We start from the raw sequence: 18,241 nt of genomic DNA, 5'->3' as shown, positions 1-18,241 counted from the left end.
TCCAGATTGTGGTTAACAGAGCTGGTTAGTTTGCTTGTTGGCTTTCATGTCTGCAGCTGAGAGAAGCAATGCAGATGGATAGGACGCAGCCTCTGTGATTGCAGATATTGAGAAGGTCTTGTCTGTTGGCCTCCTCGCTTATGGCTCGTGTGATGGAAAAGTTTTGAGCCCTTGCAGTAGACTGTTTAAGGGGGTCTGTGTGCTCAGGGAGGCACTGTTAGCAAACTGGAGGTATTTGCTTACAAGAATTCAGCTGCTGAAGGAGATTATAAAACTGAAAGGCTTAATGTTGCTCCTAGGGCATACAGCAAGCTGTTTCAACTCCAGACTAAGAAGATTATAGCAACATTTGGAGCTGGCAGTCTTGCAAAGCTATAGAGAACAAGAGCTGGCCAAGCCTCACTAGCAAGACTCCTCAGCTAGAGGCCATCTAGGTCTGCAAGGGCGAGAGTACCTAGAAGGTCTAGCTAGCTCAGCCTGTATAAGGGTTCTGACAAGGTCTGCTGGCGGAGCTCAGAGCAACCCAATCAGTGCACAATAGGAATTAACGGTACAGTTGTCCAGTGCAGCTCTCAAGATGAGCCAGCAGATGAGCTAGGTGCTGAAGAATGTGATCTAGTCTGCAGGACCAAAATGCTCTACAGCTCTTATGTTGAATTCTGATACTCTACAGGACTTGAGTGGCAGTTGGATGTTGCACCAAGAAGCAAGGACAAATCTATCCATTCTCCAGATAATTAATGAAGAGTTTTGTTTTTACATGACCAGTTTGTGGCTGCAGTTCAAGGGATTTACAGATTTATTTAGCAAAGTCTGACGGTTGTAAACCACACAATTCAAACTTCTGCAGACTCTTTTTAGTTGAACACTTGCTTCACAGACACCAGATACAAGATGGGAAAGGAGAGAAGAGATTTGGCTACATGGTAGTAAGCATAGAAATATTAAGGCTGTTTTCAGATGCTGTCCCATGGGAGATGATTTCGAAAGGATGGAGTTTTCTGTAAAAATACATAGATTATTTTCACAGTTATATTTATGCAGCACACTGATAGTAGTCAATTTTTTAAACATCAGTGAAAGATTCCTTTAATTCAGTTTTTAATCTGGCATGAATTAGAAAAGGATGATTTAGAGACTTGTTTCATTGGTCAATGGCTGTTTGCAAGTCTCCTAATCCCCTGCTTTGTCTTTTCCACACAAGTGCCCGTAACCGACATTGTGACAGGATTACTAATATCACTGAGGGACAATGCCCGCCTACATCCATTCCTAAAACCAGAGGGACTTGATCTGGTGCCTGTTTTAGTTTGTATAAATAAATAAACACCACCAGCAGTGGAAAGTAGGTTAGAATGTGCCATTTATAGTTTGACCTTCTACGTGTGCATTCACTTTGCACCTTTCAGTTTTAACTGTTTGCACGTATCTCAACTTTTTTTCTAAGAAAGCGTACTGAATGTATTGTTGCATAAACTAGTAATGGGACTCCCTGTTGTGTACAATATTCTCATTCTTATTCTTGCCAAAGCTTTCTCTCACTCAGGCTTTAAGACTCTTGCCTGGTGAGTCAGCAGGGAGCTTCAGCTATCAGTTTTTGGGGAATTTATGCCATCACAAAATAAAACAAAATTACCCTTTTAACCAATGGAAATGGCCTTTGTGTCTTCAGGAGAGCTTAGCTGGGAGCGCTATGGAATTCTGCTCTGGCACCAATGAAATGTCAAAGAATCATGTCACTTTAATGCTGTTTCTGTACCCCTTCTCTGAGGAGGAGTGTAATTCTGACTAGTGGTGTTGTATGTTGCCATCTAAGTGTGCCCCACCCTGGGCTGGGGTGGTGCTGTAGGCATCCCACCCTTCTCAGGACTCCTCAAGAGAACAGCTCTCCAGCAGAGTGGAATATGCAGTGGGTTGTTACTAAGGAAGATGCCTCAACTAACAAAGTTCAATGCAAAGTTCAAAAGGTTCTAGCTCTGCCACCTTCCAGATTCCAGGTGCTTCCTTATCCTCAGTTGTTCCCTTCAGACCTGGTGGCTCTCTGGATTCTCCTGTTATGCTCTTGCTTTGAGCATTTGAACACTGTCTACCTGGCCTGGGGTTTATGAAGGTCTTGCATCCCTTCTGGGTCTTTCCTGGCACTCTGCCCTTTTGTAAGGGCCATAGGTATGCCCCCCTTGGAATTTATCCTTGCTCCGGAGTCTTCCTCCACTTTCTAGGCCTCCCGATGGCTGGGCAGTCTTCCTGCTCCCAGGGAACGGGCTCTTGTAGCTGATTCTCAGGTCTAACTTGCCCAGTTCCTGCCCAGGGCGCCCAGGTGCCTTCTTACACCCCAGTTGGAGGTTTGCTGACCAGCACAGGTACATTGACCTCTTCCCTGTTTAAAAAGGCCAGTGCTATCTTGTGACAGGTAGGCTTGTGGTAAGGGAAAACTCTCCAAGTCCTCGATTAGCTGACAGACATGACAAGGTACTGAAATCTCCCATACAGTTCCTTAAGTATGATGTGTTCCCTATGTAAATGAACATAAGTCATGAGGACAAAAGCATGATAAATTCTCTCTGGCAGCTTAAATCTGAGCCTTTCCATCACAGATGCTGTCAGCTGCTTTGAATCAGGCTAGTAATTGCCTAGTCACTAGTTACTTGTATTTTTCCAGCATGGGGGAGTAGTCTTTTTACTGAACTTTTCAAGAATTTGATTAATAATTTTGAAGAATGGACACTTTCGAGTGTTCTAGTGATTTCCTTAATCATGTTGGATTATGCTAAATACTGTCTGATCTTGTAAGAGTCTCTTTCCTACGTGAGCTACCCAGTTGAGGGGAAGGAAGAGTAGTGATGTGACTAGTTTGACTCCTCCAAAGTAAGTTAACTTGTTATATTTGTGTCCCTGCACCTAGGCCCAAAGCACATGAGGTGCTGGCATGTCTGAGAAGCCTGAATTACTGTTTTGCTTTTTATTGTGAAGTAAAACTTTTTTCAAAGAATTAAAAACCTGGAAATGATTTGATTCCATAAATACTTATGAGAGGTGATGACAGTTAATGCTTATGAAGGCATGTCTACCAGTACTGCGTATGGCTGCCCTGGGATTTGGAACCAGTTCCAAAAACCTGTTGCTCATGGCTAGGAGGGCTGCTGAGGCAATGCAGTGAATTCATGATGCTTCCATTCTTTGTTTAGCTCCGTCTCTGGTCACTTCTAATAATGGCTCTTAGATTATTTGCTCTTGCTGGGTCCTTCCACCACCCCAGTTTTTCCTTTGGGGAATTTTCCTTCTCTCTCCTCTCCCTTATTTCTGCATGAGAAGCTGACAGTTTAGGAATCTTATTGCTGACAGGGAAGGGAAGGGAGAGAGACTACATCCAATCTCTTCTTTGAGGGAAAACTTCAGATTCTCTTAGTCTTTAGGTGAGCTGGATACTCTTGACTTCAACTGAGAGTTGCAAAGAGTAGTTGGGTGATTTTTTTTTTTCACTTCACCCCAGTCCAGTTTGTATACTCCTGTTCAATGCCTGCTTCTTCCTACATTCTGGCGCCCGTTTAGTTGTATTAACGCAGGAAGCATTTTCAGCCTGTTCTCCAGGAGGAGGAGATTCCTAAGATTTGAGCCCAGAGGTTTCAGACTAAATCTTAGGAATTAAATATTGCACTTATTTTAAAACAGTGAAGTTTTTGAGGCTCCAGCCAGACCAGGAATACATCAAGAATATCTCTAGGAAACAGCCTTCTATTGGGCTCAGAGAGATGAATCTTTTTGATCTGTGCTATAAATTATATAGTGTAACAGTTGCTTTCCAACAACAAAGTGAAGGCTAAATAGCAGGTATGTGAAATTGTGTAAGCTTCAGTGGGAGGGGCAATACCCTGTGATCTAGAAGGACTGCAAGCAGAATGCCAGTAACTGTGCCAACTATAGACCTCATTAAATCCCTTTGAAAGGACTCCTCTCCTCTCTCAGCCCACAATGGGGCAGTTATGTGCCTAGAACTTTCTCAGGCAAACTAGAGTGTGGGCATCTACCAGCACAAACCCAGTCTACAAGAGTGGAAAATGTAACACATTTCCTGGTAGCTCTCATGTAGAAAGATCTGGGTTCTGCTCATTGTTTCCTGTAAGCTGAGCGCTTGGGTGGGAGAAAATCAGTTGGGGGGCACCTGAACAACAGGGCACCCCCAGACAGCAGCATGTGTTTGTGGTGCCGCATGTTTGCAGGTGCCGCAGTGACCGTAGCAGAAGCTTTTCTGTCCATGGATGGAACAATTTAGAGGGAACACAGGTGCTGTCCCTCCTCCCCAACTACCATGTCTCTGGTCATGCTGGCATTGGGCATTATTGGCATTTAAAACACTGGCAGTAGCTTGGAGGCTCCCTGTGCTAGGGCTCCCTGTGTTGCTAACATCATTGACGTTGGACCATTGTTGGCAAAAGTAGGAAACTTTTTTGGTATAAAAATTTCCCTGGCACAGATGAAACCATGTTGCCAGACGATCGCAATGCGATCAGAAGAGCCACTTAAATAGAAGTTGGGGGACAGGGAGTGAGTGTGTGTGTGTGGGGGGAGCAGGTGTTGAAAATGTCCCTCCTCTTCTTTCCCATTGTATATATGCAACTGGTTTTGTGATCACCTCAGCCTTTCTAACGGCTCTGTTTGCTTTCTCCACTTGACCTGATCTCCTCTCCCCATTTTCCTACCCCAGGTTAGTGCGATTCTAGGGTTTCCATATATCAGTATGACCAAGACCAGCAAGAAGGGAAGTGGTGAGTTTTTTTTGTTCCCTCTGTTTCTGATGTCAGCCTGCTTGAATGAAGAATCTACCTCTTGGGGCTTCCATTTTTCTTCTCATCTCCACTGTGCTCATTAATATATATCTCAGCTAGCAATATTTCACCACTGCTCCCAGTAGCGAGTTTGGGTTTTATACCTGGCAATCCATAAGGGCTAGTAATGAACTAGGGTTCTATTACTGTACCATATAATTCCACATGTAATCTCTTACCTAAAAACATACTTCACCTATCCGTCTCTCACTCTGCCTTCTCTTTCCCTCCAAAAAAAGAGAGAGAAACTAATTTATGCATGTAGAATGTATATGCCTAACTCACCAGTGGTGTTTACTTTTTGTGAGATCTTGAAAGAGGTGATGACTTAGCTATACCCTGAGGGAAATGCTTTGTGACAAGAGGAGGTAATTTACCATGGAGCCTCTTCTTTATAAATAATTCTCACCTCAGACCTGACAAACTCACTAGACTGTGTCTTACATGATATTTATCCTTAAAGGGCAAAATGTAAGATAGCTATAGAAATCTCAAACTGGTCCAGATTCATAATCATTGTGCGATGTACGCATAAGAAATAATGCATTTATACTGAAAGTATGTGTGCTGGAGTTGGAATAAAAGTTAGTCACCAGCAGATAAAGTAGAATCTTTGACTGACTGACTGACTTACAATTGACCTCACACCTCTCAGTTAGGTAGCAGGAGTGACAAAAAAACCCAAACCAAATATAGTACAGCACTTAGTTTAAGCATAAACTGCTGTTTTTTAAAAAATCATTTTTTCTTCTGTAGTGTGCAATTTCAAAGTTGTATTAAGTCAGACTTCAGTTGTATACTCGTAAAAGAACCAAAACATTTTGTTTAGGAGTTAACAACAACCTTCCTTCCTAAAGTTTTCACAACTCTGTGGTCCTGTTGTAATATGTCTTGACGGTAATGGCCTGTTTTGGTAGAGAGTTGTCTTCTCATCCTTGTTAGTGGGTGTTACCGTTCAAGGATCTGTTGTCCAGTCTTTCTCCAAGACTAACCACTGAAAATCATCATAGAGCACTTCAAGGTGGGCTGTGAAAAGTGAGCTTATATAAGAAACAATAAAGTTACACATGGAGGTAAGAAAGGAACACTAACACTTTTGCCCTGCCTGTGAAATGAAAACGAACATCCCATTCACTACAAAAGAAGAATGAGCCTTGGCATCCTTTCACGGTGGAGGCATTTTGGGTAGTGAAGGCAGGGGTATATGAAAAACGGGCTGCTTGTTCCTGTGAAGCTGGAATTTGGGGCAGAGGACTACTTTATTAATATTCTCTCATCTAATGAAGTGTAGACCAGCTTTGGTTTTTTTATGATTTTTGTTTTGCATTGTAACTATTTTGTTCCTGCTATTCTATTTCTGTGTAACTCCATTGTTTTCTTACAGGAGCAGTGATTTTAAGATAGCATCACTAAACTGGGTTTTATTGTCTTTGTTGTTGAGGACAGAGGATCTAGTTTAGGAGAAGTAACTAATGACATGGCTTGGCTATCGGAGACAATAATTCAAAGGGTCTCTGAGGCCTATTGTTAACCTGTACGGCAGGTAACAGGCTGGTGGGTTAGAGTTACTCATCATGAGCAAGACTACCTACTAAGAGAAGAAGGGAATTATAAAGTAATTCCCCAAGAACTGGCACATGGACCTTGCTCCTTGGGATTGGATCCTGTGGCTTGGATCCACACAAGTACCCCCCTGCTCATGCTCACATAAACATGCCTGTGCAGGTTTGATTATCAGTCTGAGGTTTGTGTCTGCAGGAGCTAACTTGAGAGGAGTACAAATTTTGGGTGTCAATTGAGTAGCCTTTACACAAGCTGTAACTTGGTGTGTTTGCTTCTCATGGTATTTGCCTCAAAGCTTCTGCTCCTAAAACCAAGTAACGAAGGGAGGGTTTCTGCTTCCGTTTATCTTTAGGAATAAAGAACTAGCCTTTGTGATTGTGGAGAAAATCTCGAAAATGAGAACAGCAGTGTGGACCCTGAAGGCTGAAAACCCAGTGAACATAATGATTCTAATGAGCTTTCCTATCGCTTTTTATTAAGCACTTTTTTAAAAAAATTTTTGAAGATTGAGGGAGACTTTTCTTTCAGTGCCTGGGGTTGGCAGTACTGACCTGACCCACAATGTCCAAAGTGTCATGAAACATTAGCAATAAATTAACACTTGATATTGTGTTGAAGTCTTAAGAAGAAACTTTCTTCTTGTACTTTGGTGCTTATTATACTGCTTTGTAAACTATTATCATCTTATGCATGTCTGAAGAGCGTAAAAGAAGCCCACAACTTTTCGGTAGTGTTTCTGCTGTGTTTCGGTAGTGATTTTAGGCACACCTACCCCATTATCAAAGGGGTCAGATTTTTTTTTTTTTTTTTTTGGAAAGTTGTGAACAATCAGATCTCTTTATGTTGTCTTTGGTGATTTTGAGTGCCCAACTTATTAGGTAAATAATAAGAAGCTTGGCCTTTTAAATTTTAGTGGGTTTTTTTCATTTTTCGATTCCATCCAGCTATGTGGTATCTGAAACTTCGTTGTGAAATAGAATTATGGTGGGGAATGGTGGTGGTTTTTTTTTTTTTTTTTTTTTTTTTAATTGGCTTCAAAGTAATGTAGTATATTAAAATTCAAAATGACTTCTGAGAACTGTAATGCTGACCCAACTACTGTATTTGATTGTTTCCCTTGAGAGAAATGTCTTAAGCAGGTTTAATAACAGTGGCATAATGTCACCACCCAGATGCAAGGCAGAACTAAGCTTAGGTGGAAGACAAAGGTGGCACATTTAAACTTCTGGGGGTGTGTTTTACATTCATCAAAGGAACTTCTATACAACAAACCTGCAACAGGATTCACTAGCTGCATTAATTGGAGCTATTTTTTTACTCTTCTCTTTCTCTGCCACCTGATTGTCCCAGGCCTTTCTTGCTGTAGCCCTAGCCACTGGACATGCTGCCTTATGCTGTTGACATGAATCAAGAAATCCATAACATAAATCATTGGGAGGGGTGGCAGTTTCTAGAATCTGATGGTTTTTCTAAATTTTAGCTTCATTTTGAGGTGTTGTAGAACATTAGACAGCTGTAGCTTGAGGGTCACCCTGCTTTCATTCATTTGATAATATTTCTTCATCCATCAAATTAAATGTACTTAGGAACTACTGACTGTATGTGGTAATATATTTAAAATAGCCATTTGTGTTCTTTCTTCATATATTTGGCTTGTAGGGGTACCAGAACAATAGGGTGGTGTGAACAGAAGTTATAAGCATTCACCATTGAGCAACACTGTGCTTATCAAAGCTACGGCAAAAGCCAGTTTGCAGTTGTACATGTCCTAGCAAATTTCTGTTGTGAAAAGACAGTCTCTGATCTGTAGGACAGGCAGAGTTCTGCACCTGCTTGGTGGTAAGAAAAGTGGGGGAGAGCAGTTAGAAGAAGGTTAAATTCTCTAACAAAACTATCTGGGTTTTTGTGGGGCTTGTTAGTAATTCTTCAAAAATTCAAACCAGAAATTCTTGGTCTGTGTTTTAATATGCCCTCTCATACCACAAAAATATCTGTTTGCCTTTTTTATGAATTAGTTTATTCAGATTGGATAGTCCCAAACTTTCAGTTGTTTCTTTAAGGCAGTGTTTCCCAAATGGTGGTCCTCAGAACCTTGGGATTCCGCAAAGAGAGAAAGTGAGAGAATTCCATTTATGAATTTTATTAAAAACAATTTTGTTTGCCACGATAAGAGGAAATACCAGTCTTTGCATTTAAAACTGCCAATAAAAAGCATACTAGTTTTTGAGTTTATTTTTTTTTGTACACATTAAATGTGAGGTTTTTTCTTTTTTAAATATGTACAATTAAACTAAATGCTGATCTCATGACCTTGTTTAGCATGTGTTTATTATCATCCTTACTCATTTATGGTCTACTTTTTCAGCTCCATATGTTAGACTGCTATTAGGGTTTCCGCAAAATTCTTTCAAGTTCAGAAGTGTTCCGTGGCCAAATAAAATTGGGAAACCCTGCTTTAAGGGAATAGTAAATGCTGCTTGGATCCAACAACCAAATATTCATACTTCCTATGTTGGGTGGGATTTTCCTAAGTGATGAGCACTGTTCAGAATTCCAGCTGTTGTGATTTTCATGTTGTACAAATCCATACATTTCAGGTAACTTCCAGGCCCCAGTATGCTTGATAAAGTAATTTTCAGTCAGCTTTTTTTTTTTGAGGCTCTTCTGTGAAGTAGCTGACGTTTGAAAGTGCATGTGAAATTTCTGAATACAGACTTTGCTGAAATAAGTGCTGTAGTATAGGACTTTGTAGGGGTGTACAGAGGAAGTGACTTAAAGAAAATTCCTGACAATAATAGCATTTTAATAATTTACAGTTTTGAAATTCTAGCTTTTCATCATGTTTACAAGGTATGGGGTTTATTAGCTTTTGCTTTTTGGTCAACTTTGGATGACGACAGTAGGCAGATCAGTTTCACTTTTGGCTTACCATGCTAACAGGAGGCCTAGGTGCCTATTTAGCACTGCTGGGAAATGTGATAATGGTTTAAATAAGCGAATTAAAACATTTTATATGGTAGATATTTCTTCAGCTTCAACTCTGGCAGCTTTTAAAAAGGTCCTTCACCATAGTATTGTCTGTTTGTTTTGTGAGGCCTGAGGTCCTGGCTCAGGCTGGGTCTACACTTAACTTGAATATTGATGCCTGCTTCGCAATTTTAGGTACGCCAGCTGTGTACCAAAAATCAGCTTTGCAGCTGTCAATATTTGTCCCTGTCCTCACTGCAGAATGCTGACAGGAGTGCTCTTCTCATCAGCATTATGTAATCCTTGTGGCTTGCAGGGAGTTCTAGGGGTAGACGTTGACCCCGGAATGGCACCCCAGAAGATCAAACCTAAGCTTTCAATCTTCTGTGGTGAGTGTAGATCCAGTCTCAGTCTGACAGTATGGATGTTTTGAGCTATTTTGGGGTGATTGTTGTCGGCCCTTATACGAATTGCTTCTGAGTTCTTGTGTGGTGACCTGTTTTCTCTAGAAGGAAATGTTAAATTTGTGTAGGACCTCGGAGTCTGCAGCTCCTCTTCTGTCGACAGGGTATCCTGACTTGCTCTGATCGGTCCCTATTCTTAACTAGTTCTACTCCAATCAATCTTCAAGATAAATATGTAAAGTAGCTGTGCAAGTGTTTTAAGGCCACAGATCATGCCAAAGTGACTTACTTGGCTTAAACCCTTGTACTCCAAGTGGAACATAGGCCATGCACAAGTCTCCTCCACTTCATCTCTGTCTTGGGGGAAAAAACTTCTAGCTGACTCCAGGAGTACCCCAGTTGTTGTCTTTCATTCTCAGTAGACCTTCTCCAAGTTGTTAGAGGTCTTCCACTTCTGCGTTTCCTTTGTGGATTCAATGTGAGAACTTGGCTGACTGTGCTGTTGATGATTTTCTGTGAGTGTGGCCTAGCCATCTCCACTGTCTTCTCTTGATTTGAACATCAAGTGGTTCTTGTCATGCTCTGTTCCAAAGCTCTTCATTTGTGATGAAGTTGTGCCACTTGATGCAAAGGATGTACCGCAGGCATCTGCTTATGAATGTCTGTAGCTTATGAGATTTGAAGACTTTTTAGTACATCAGGTCTCACATGCATACAAGAGCACACTTCATATTTGTGTTGAAGATCTGCAGTTTCATTTTTTGCAAGTATTTGTGAACTCCATATGGGACAGAGAGTCTTGAATGCGGCTGTTGCTCTCCCTATCCTGGCATTGATAGCCTTTGTCTGTTCCTCCATCTCTGCCTATAATACTCCCCAAGTAGGTGAACTGCTTGTTACCTTCGAGGTCATCCCCTCCCAGTGTGATGGTGGAGGTGTTGGATTGGTTGATCCTCATTGTTTTGGTCTTCTTCCCTTGTTAATGCTCAGTCCAGCCATTTGAGGCAGTTTTGTCGAGTGTTGCGACCTTTTCTTCCTTGCTTTCATGTCAGTGCCAAGGTATTGCAGCACAGTTTCTGTACATTTTGTACAGCAGAGTTAATTAACCGAATGGTAGGCATAAGTTGCAAGGACTTCCAAGTAAAATCTTAACCTCATTAGATGTTGCCTCTTCTTTCAAATAAACAAGACCTCCCACTGATGTGGCCTTCTGCCCAAGACTACTGCAAACCAGATAAAAGGTTCCATAATCCAACTGTCTGCCGTATAATTTTAGCACATGCTGTTCATATCATAGTGGGAGGAATGCAGCTTTTTAAATGTTGACTCAGCTACTCGTATGTAATAGAAAGCCCACTCTATTGCATAAGTAAAGTATTTGAGTCAAATAATCCATCCACTCTGTCATCCCCATATGAACAATCAAACTGGTGCATGCAAATTATCTGAGTAAGGATTGGATGTTACTTCTGTAGTGATGGTCTACAATTCTGGGCGTGACGAGTATTGTTGTAATTTGTAAAGTCAAAATGGTTAAGTATTTAAAAATTGGATGATAGCAGCCTGTGAATACGGGCGATATTCTGAACAGAAAGAGCTCTCGGCCTCGTTTGTCACTGTTTTTATCGGTTCATGCTGACTAAACAGACAGACACTCTAGGCTTCAGATACACATACCGTAACAGTCCTAGAACCTTATTATAGTGACGTTGTCTTGTTAAATGCAAATCAAATGCTCTCTCTTGTCATTGAGGTAAGCAGGTAGTAAGTGCTTCGGGGGCTTTTAGTCTAACTTCCAAAGGTCAAAAAATGGGCACATATCACAACTGTTAGATTGCTATGGATGGATATAAATAATTTCCTCCACTTAGAGTTGTGGATTGGACTACCTGCCACGTTAATGATTCTTGCTGGTAGCCTGCAACGTTGGTGTGGGAGGAATATTGTCAATCTGGTTTGAGAGCAGTTTCTCTCAATCATAGCAGGTCCCCCTGTTTGAAGTTTCCCTACTGGAAGTTGAAATGAACTCATTTGTAATTCTTTCACTTCCGTGCTGAGCTGAGTATGTCTGGTTGGGAGGACATATGTTTTTTAAATAATTTTAATCAAGTATACATTTCTACCTGAAAATTCAGATGTTAAACATGCATGGGATAATTTAAAGCACTGCAGTTCTTTACTTTTAAACTTTAAATTGAGTTATTGAGGTTAGATTCCTCAAAGAACCTTTTACCTCTTTTATAAATTTGTTGAGAAATATAGGGCAGGGGGAAGACTATAAAACTCCAGATAGGTCCCCGTTATATTGAACTCTGGTTAACTTATAATATCCCTACACTGCAAAGTGAATTGTTTTTTAAGATTTTTTAAATACTAAACTAGCTAGCTATCAGTCTGTGCTTCACCGTTAAAATGACTGCTCTTCAAAAAAAAAAAATTTCAACAATATTGTTGCTTACTTCCAACTTTCATTTAGAGCTGTTAATTCAGTGGGGCTCTTATAAACCTGTAGCTGCTATGTCTTCAGCTTGTCATGAAAATTTAGACTAGGAGAGTTGCAGGCTATATTTAGATGAAATAAAGGAGCGTGAGCCTCTCACAGCTAATATTGGTCAGTTCTGTGCCACTTGCAATAACCTCTCTCCTTCTTTCACTTTCTTCAAGGTAACAGAAGATAAGAGCACAGCTGTTCTCCTAGAGTTTCATGAAGTCTGTAAACATCCTGACATATTCCCCAGGAGAATCTTGTTTGCCATGCAGATGACAGCAGGATGAATTTCCTTGTCACATTGCACTGCTTGTGTGTGAAGGGTGACTGGCACCTGGACTGGAGTTAGGGGACTCTTCTGGTGTGAGGCTGACAGGAAAGTCTTAAGGATACCTAACCTAAAACAAGGGAATTTTCAAGTAAAGCAGTGAACTAGGAGAATAGTAAATACCACAACTTGGAATGTATTTATTACTTAAAACTAGCTACTCTTGACAAAATCCCCAAAATTATTGCTGCTGCTTATTTTACTTACAGATTTCACACACTTGTTAATTTTAAAGCTACAAAACTTTTACTCAATACTGTATTCTGAGAACTGTAATTGGAGCAGGACATGCCATAAAATGAAATCAGTGTAGTGTCTTAAACAATGGACTCACTTTTGTGTCAATTAAAACTTGGAAAATGTGCAACACAATTATGGGGCCATTACTGCACACACATTAAAGCTTTTCAAAGATGTTTACTGTAGAGCTGAGGTAATCAATTAAGAACACTACGAATCCCAGCCATATAAACACACAATCAACTAGTAATTTGGACTGCTGCGTATTCGAAATTTTTCTGCGTATCCTTCAGTCATTTCACCACATGCTGTACATCCTAGATGCATTCATCCTAAATGCACTGAGGTGGATGTTCATCTAATGCAGTTCATTAATGAGCTTAATCTCCAGATTGGTCGATCAACCAGTGTAGTTTTTGGCCCATTGAATACATGCTCATTGATTGATTGGAAAAATCCTTTTCCTTGCTTAACATGACTGTTCCTGGTCGTCTTTTTAAATGTGGGTCGCTCAGGGGCGTGGGGGAAACTTGACACACACAGCTCCTACGCAGAATTTAAGCAAGTTTTTAAAACTGAATTGCTGTGAAATTTGAGGGGTTTTCAGTATCACTTTAAAAATAGTTTGGATCAGATGTTTATACTTTGTAGTTCCAGCATCTAGCACAGTTTGGACATCTCCAGCCTTCCACCTTTAGGACATGACTGGTTCCAAATGAGGGAGCTTGCTGGACCAGGGGAGGCCAATTCTCAAACCCTTCACCTGTGTCTGGCTCTGTACTGGGCCTGACCACTGGCCACCAGCCATGGGACTGGCTCTTCTCCAGCCCTTATCTGACTGCTCGCCAGCATGGCTTTCTAATCCTGGGACGTGTGGTCTGCCACAGCACAAATGTTGCTGGACCAGATAGACCTGGTTTAGTGAGGTTCAACCTGTAGTGCATTTCTGTGGTACTAACTTTATTAGGCAGCTTTGAAGAAAAAAGAATAAAAGTGACTTTCATGTACTAGAATGAAACCAACTGAAGTGTCATTACAGTGTTGTTTTTCTAAAATCTTAGTCTTTCCCCCCTTAGAGCCCTCCCCCACCCAAAAAAAAATTCTGCTAACCTAGAAATGATAGCGGAAAGAGAAATAAAACCTCTTCAAAAAGAAATCCATTGTATATGCATGTTATGAGCACCACATATATGAGAGATCTATATAAGGTCTGTAATGTAAAGACTTAATTTTCCTTTTGTATATACTGTTGCTCTTAAGGTCACTTATGCAGACAATGACAGAGAGCTAGTCATTTATGCTAATTTGGTCACTTTCTAGTTTAGCTGTTTCCCTTAACCAAATAACTGTTCTGTATGAGTGGTGTTTTTTCCACTGTCTAAAAAATTAGATATTTTAAAAAAAAAGTTTTAGAAAACTTTACCAACACTTGAATATGATGCCAAGAGTCAGTTTTTCCAAATTCAAATCAGTTACTCATTTGTAGACTCGCGAACATTTTACATTAACATGAAAGTAGCTATTTACCTATCAAAACATCTAAGAACTGATCTTTTCAGAACTATTTTAGATGACAGTGCCCCAACCTCCATTTGATTTTTGAAAGTCTAGTATTTGTTTCATCCGCGGATAGCTTTATTAGGTGCAAACTTACGGGATTAGATTTTACAAAGTTAAAATCACCTGTTAGCACAGAGACTGGTATGTGAAAGAGAGATGAGATGTTTCCTCTTAGCTTACATTTTTTGTCTTTGAGCAGACAGGTATTTTATAGTCTCAGTAAAAATACAATAATGTTCCAAAGAAACTTACCCAACAGCTATAACCTTGAGCCATAGAATCTTAACATGTGAATTCACATGTAACACTGAGACTCTTGCAAGGCCTAATTCTGGCTACACCAAAATGGTGCAAGAAGACAGCCATGTATGAAGCAACAAAAAGGTTCTTGGACATTTTGTAAATGCATGTGAAGGCAGCCGTGCTTACCTGTGTATTTAACAGCTCCATCTTGGCTGCTTGCCTGCAGAGCATTCCCTATAGGCTGCTGGTAATGAACTGTATCTGTGCTAAGCCATTTATACTTCAAGCTGAAGCACGCTTCTCCTTCCCTTTCTTCTCCACAGGCTTGTGTGCAGTGTTTTCTAGAGCTCAATTTAGGCTGGCTGCGTGCTCCTTTAGGGCCTGTTGCACTTAAGCCAGAATGGGGCATCAAGCTTTTGGACTGTAGTATTATAGCAGTTAGCTGTAGGGAGGTAACATGTTTGTCAAAATGAAACATCTTTTCAAGTCTGTAGTATAGTATATTAAGGGCTGCTTCTACCTGCCTTTCTGGAAATATAAAGGAAATCTGGAAATCATTCACTTGCTACAAGTGATGCCAAGAATATCAGGTGAGTAGTTCTTACTGTCTAGTAAACGTCTCATGAAAGTGCATGAGTCTGCAAATACACAGATAGAAGTGTCCTAACTAAAGCTTGTATTTCACAACTGCCTTCTCTCCCTTTCTCTCTCTTTCAAACAGAGCAGATAGTCCATTGTGGGTGAGAGTGATCCTTTAAACAATATTCTTTGCTTTGGATTTGCAATAGTGCTGTAACAATACAGTGAAACCAAAACAGCCAGATGTTTGAGAAGTGATTTAAGACACATGGTAGTATCTGTTCTTCAACATCTGAAAATGGTACATGAGCAGAGGACCCAAATGAAGTAGAATTTTGAAACTGGGACATTAAATAGAAGCTTGCCCTGTTTCTCCTGCCCCGTCCCCCTGCAATGACCTAGCATTACAATGAATCTCCCAAAACTGTGTATGCACACTCCCTTCCTACAAGCCAGGTGTATCTTCTGTCGGGTATGAATGAGGCACCACTCTTTACACAGAGTTGAGTGCATTATAACTTATTCAGCACTTGTGAAATTGTTGGATCATCTAGGTGAACTTGGAGCATTCCCATTCCCTTCTGTCAGTAAAGGCAGATGTAATCAGTCCTCCTTCCTGTCTCCAGGTAAATCATCCTCACTGCTTCCTACTCCAGCAATCCCACCTCAAAAGCTTGGTTTTCCACTTGTTTTCTTCCACCTGCCGCATGAGGAAGGCTCAGTCTTCTTTCACATAATTGGTTTGGTGTTTTTTTTTTTTGCATATTGCGGTTTTTTCCCAGGTGGCAGTAAAGGAGAAGCCTGGTATATACCTGCAATAATGTGAATGCTTCACGAATAAAGGAGAAGAGGTGAAAGCTCAACAGTATGCATGAGGGTATTTGATTTTTGCCACTTAATTACATGTATCCATAAAGAGTTTCCACCACCTCACCCCACCATTACCAGGTGTTTTAGAATTTAACAAGACTACATCAAGCAGAAACTTCATTTCATTTGCCAAATGCACAATTCCAGGAAGCAGAGCCTAGTGCTTAAACTTTTCAAGGCTTCCTACAGTGATTCTAGAAGAGGACATATATTCTAGCATGCTAGCCTTTGCAAACAATATTCCCGCCAAAGCTCAGCTTGGAATTTACATGTGGTGAAGAAGCTGGCTCAGTTCAACTGACTAAGATCCATCCTGCAATTTTGATGCAGCCTAGTGCTTAAAATCTTAAGTCATTGCAAGGTTTGCCAATTTTAGAATTTTTTTCCCCAGACTGCTGTGCAAGTTTTGGAAATAAGCTGTTCACAGTAGGCGAAATGACAGGTGCAGAACCATAAACCCAGAGCATGTACATCTCAATATCACGTGGAAGTGAAATTTACTCTACTGAACAAAAATTGTCCTGTAGTAGAAGCTCTTCAAAATGCCTTGAAATTGTTTAAAATAAGTATAGAATCCTAACAAATTAGGGTTGGCAAAACTTTGTTAAGTTGTGGCCCATCCCCCTGCTCAAAGCAGGACCAAACCCAACTAAAGCATTCCAGCCAGACTTTAAATCTGGCCTTTAATACATCTGAAAATGGAGATCCACCGCCTCCCTATGTAACGTATTCCAGTGCTTGCATAATAAGTCGCTTAATATTTGGATCTTAGCTCTTTAACTTTTTTAAATTAGAAAGCCCATTACAGTAAAAGGTAAACAAATGCTCCAGATATGTAAAGAAACATTTAATCACTTAATAATAAAATTTCAGTGCTAGACACTGAAGTGTGCTTGAGATCAGCAAAACAAGGAATTCCACAGAATGTCCATTCAATTTAAAAACCAATTTATAATTTTAAATAAAGCCAAAGGTATATACCAATTAAACTAGTGACTTTTCTTTTCTTTTTAAAAAAGTCCAAACATATTTTTTTAGTTTGTTTTAAGTAGTGGGACTCTAGTAGTAGTCTTAATTTGTCAAGACCATACTAAAGAAACTTAATACCATGTACACGGCCATTCTCTGTTCTTAAGACTCATGGCCTGCTTCTGGAAGCCTTAAACTGAACAGTCCTTTCACTAAGTTTGAGTAAATCTTGACTGTTTAAAGTTGCTCTGACCTCATTCAGATAAAGACTAAAAATATTAAATATTTTTTCAGAAATCATGTGTCTAAATTTGGACTATGAAGTTAAAACATCTAATACACAAAATCCAAATTCATTTTACTCTAATTTGAAATGCTATGCCTCAAGTACTTAGTGAATGTTCCAGGATGAAGTGGAATTTCTTTGAGTGTTAAACCTGTGTATGGTATCTTGTAGAATTCTGGAGTTGTGTGTGTTAAGTAAGTTTTGTATAGGTCAGATGCGAAGCAAATTTGTTGAAGCCCATAAAAAACTGCCTCGGCAGGTGGGTGGGTGGGTTTTTCCCCCCTGTTGGTTTGTTTTTTCCCTCTTCCTGCTTTCATCAGCTTTTTTTTTTTTTTTTTTTTTTTTTTTTTTAAAGAAATTAGATGTGGAGGAGGCTTAGGTTTTAAACAGTCTGCACCCAGAGATTCAACAATGTAGCACAGTTCAAAAAAAGGCACAGGGTGGGTACTACAGTAGGATTTCTGTCTGCTACAGTTCTGTTGCCACCCTTCGGTTTTGAAATGGAAGCAGGGGAATAAAGTTGGTTCCATTTTGTGTAAGTTGTAGGCTATGGAGGTGCATGGCAGTGTTACAAATACCAGTCTGGGAGCAGAATGGTGATTTAGAAGGTAGACATTTTATTTCTGATGTTTCGGTGGGTTTGTCCAGAAATTGACCCCAATTAATTTGGATCATTACATTTTTTAGCTAGTTAGTTTTACAAAATCGAGGGACTGCTTTGCCTGGTTAGCTGGGGAAGGGGGTTTCCAATCTGAGGACTTCCCTACAATTCTGTTACTCTATGTATGGAGTGGCACTGTTTTTTCCTTCAGGTCTTCTAACCTCTGCCCTGCCCCCCAGATTACTGGCACCATGACTCAATTGGATCTGTTTTTAGTCACCCAATCTGGTCATGGCTGCCTTGCATTTGTGGCTTCTGGG

At 40.3% G+C, this 18,241-nt stretch overlaps 1 protein-coding gene across 2 annotated transcripts in view; it reads left to right on the top strand.

Annotated features, from left to right (window-relative positions):
• PWWP2B (PWWP domain containing 2B) overlaps positions 1-12,989 on the top strand; it is a 42,536-nt gene extending 29,547 nt beyond the window's left edge. For both annotated transcript variants that reach the window (XM_075000438.1, XM_075000437.1), the window contains exon 4: positions 12,422-12,989. The gene's annotated coding sequence lies outside the window, so the exon portion shown is untranslated. The remainder of the gene's footprint in view (positions 1-12,421) is intronic.
• Positions 12,990-18,241: the final 5,252 nt, after the last annotated feature.

Source organism: Carettochelys insculpta, chromosome 7 (assembly GCF_033958435.1).
Source record: "Carettochelys insculpta isolate YL-2023 chromosome 7, ASM3395843v1, whole genome shotgun sequence".
NCBI classification, from domain to species: Eukaryota; Metazoa; Chordata; order Testudines; family Carettochelyidae; genus Carettochelys; species Carettochelys insculpta.
This window is presented reverse-complemented; position numbering and strand designations above follow the sequence as displayed.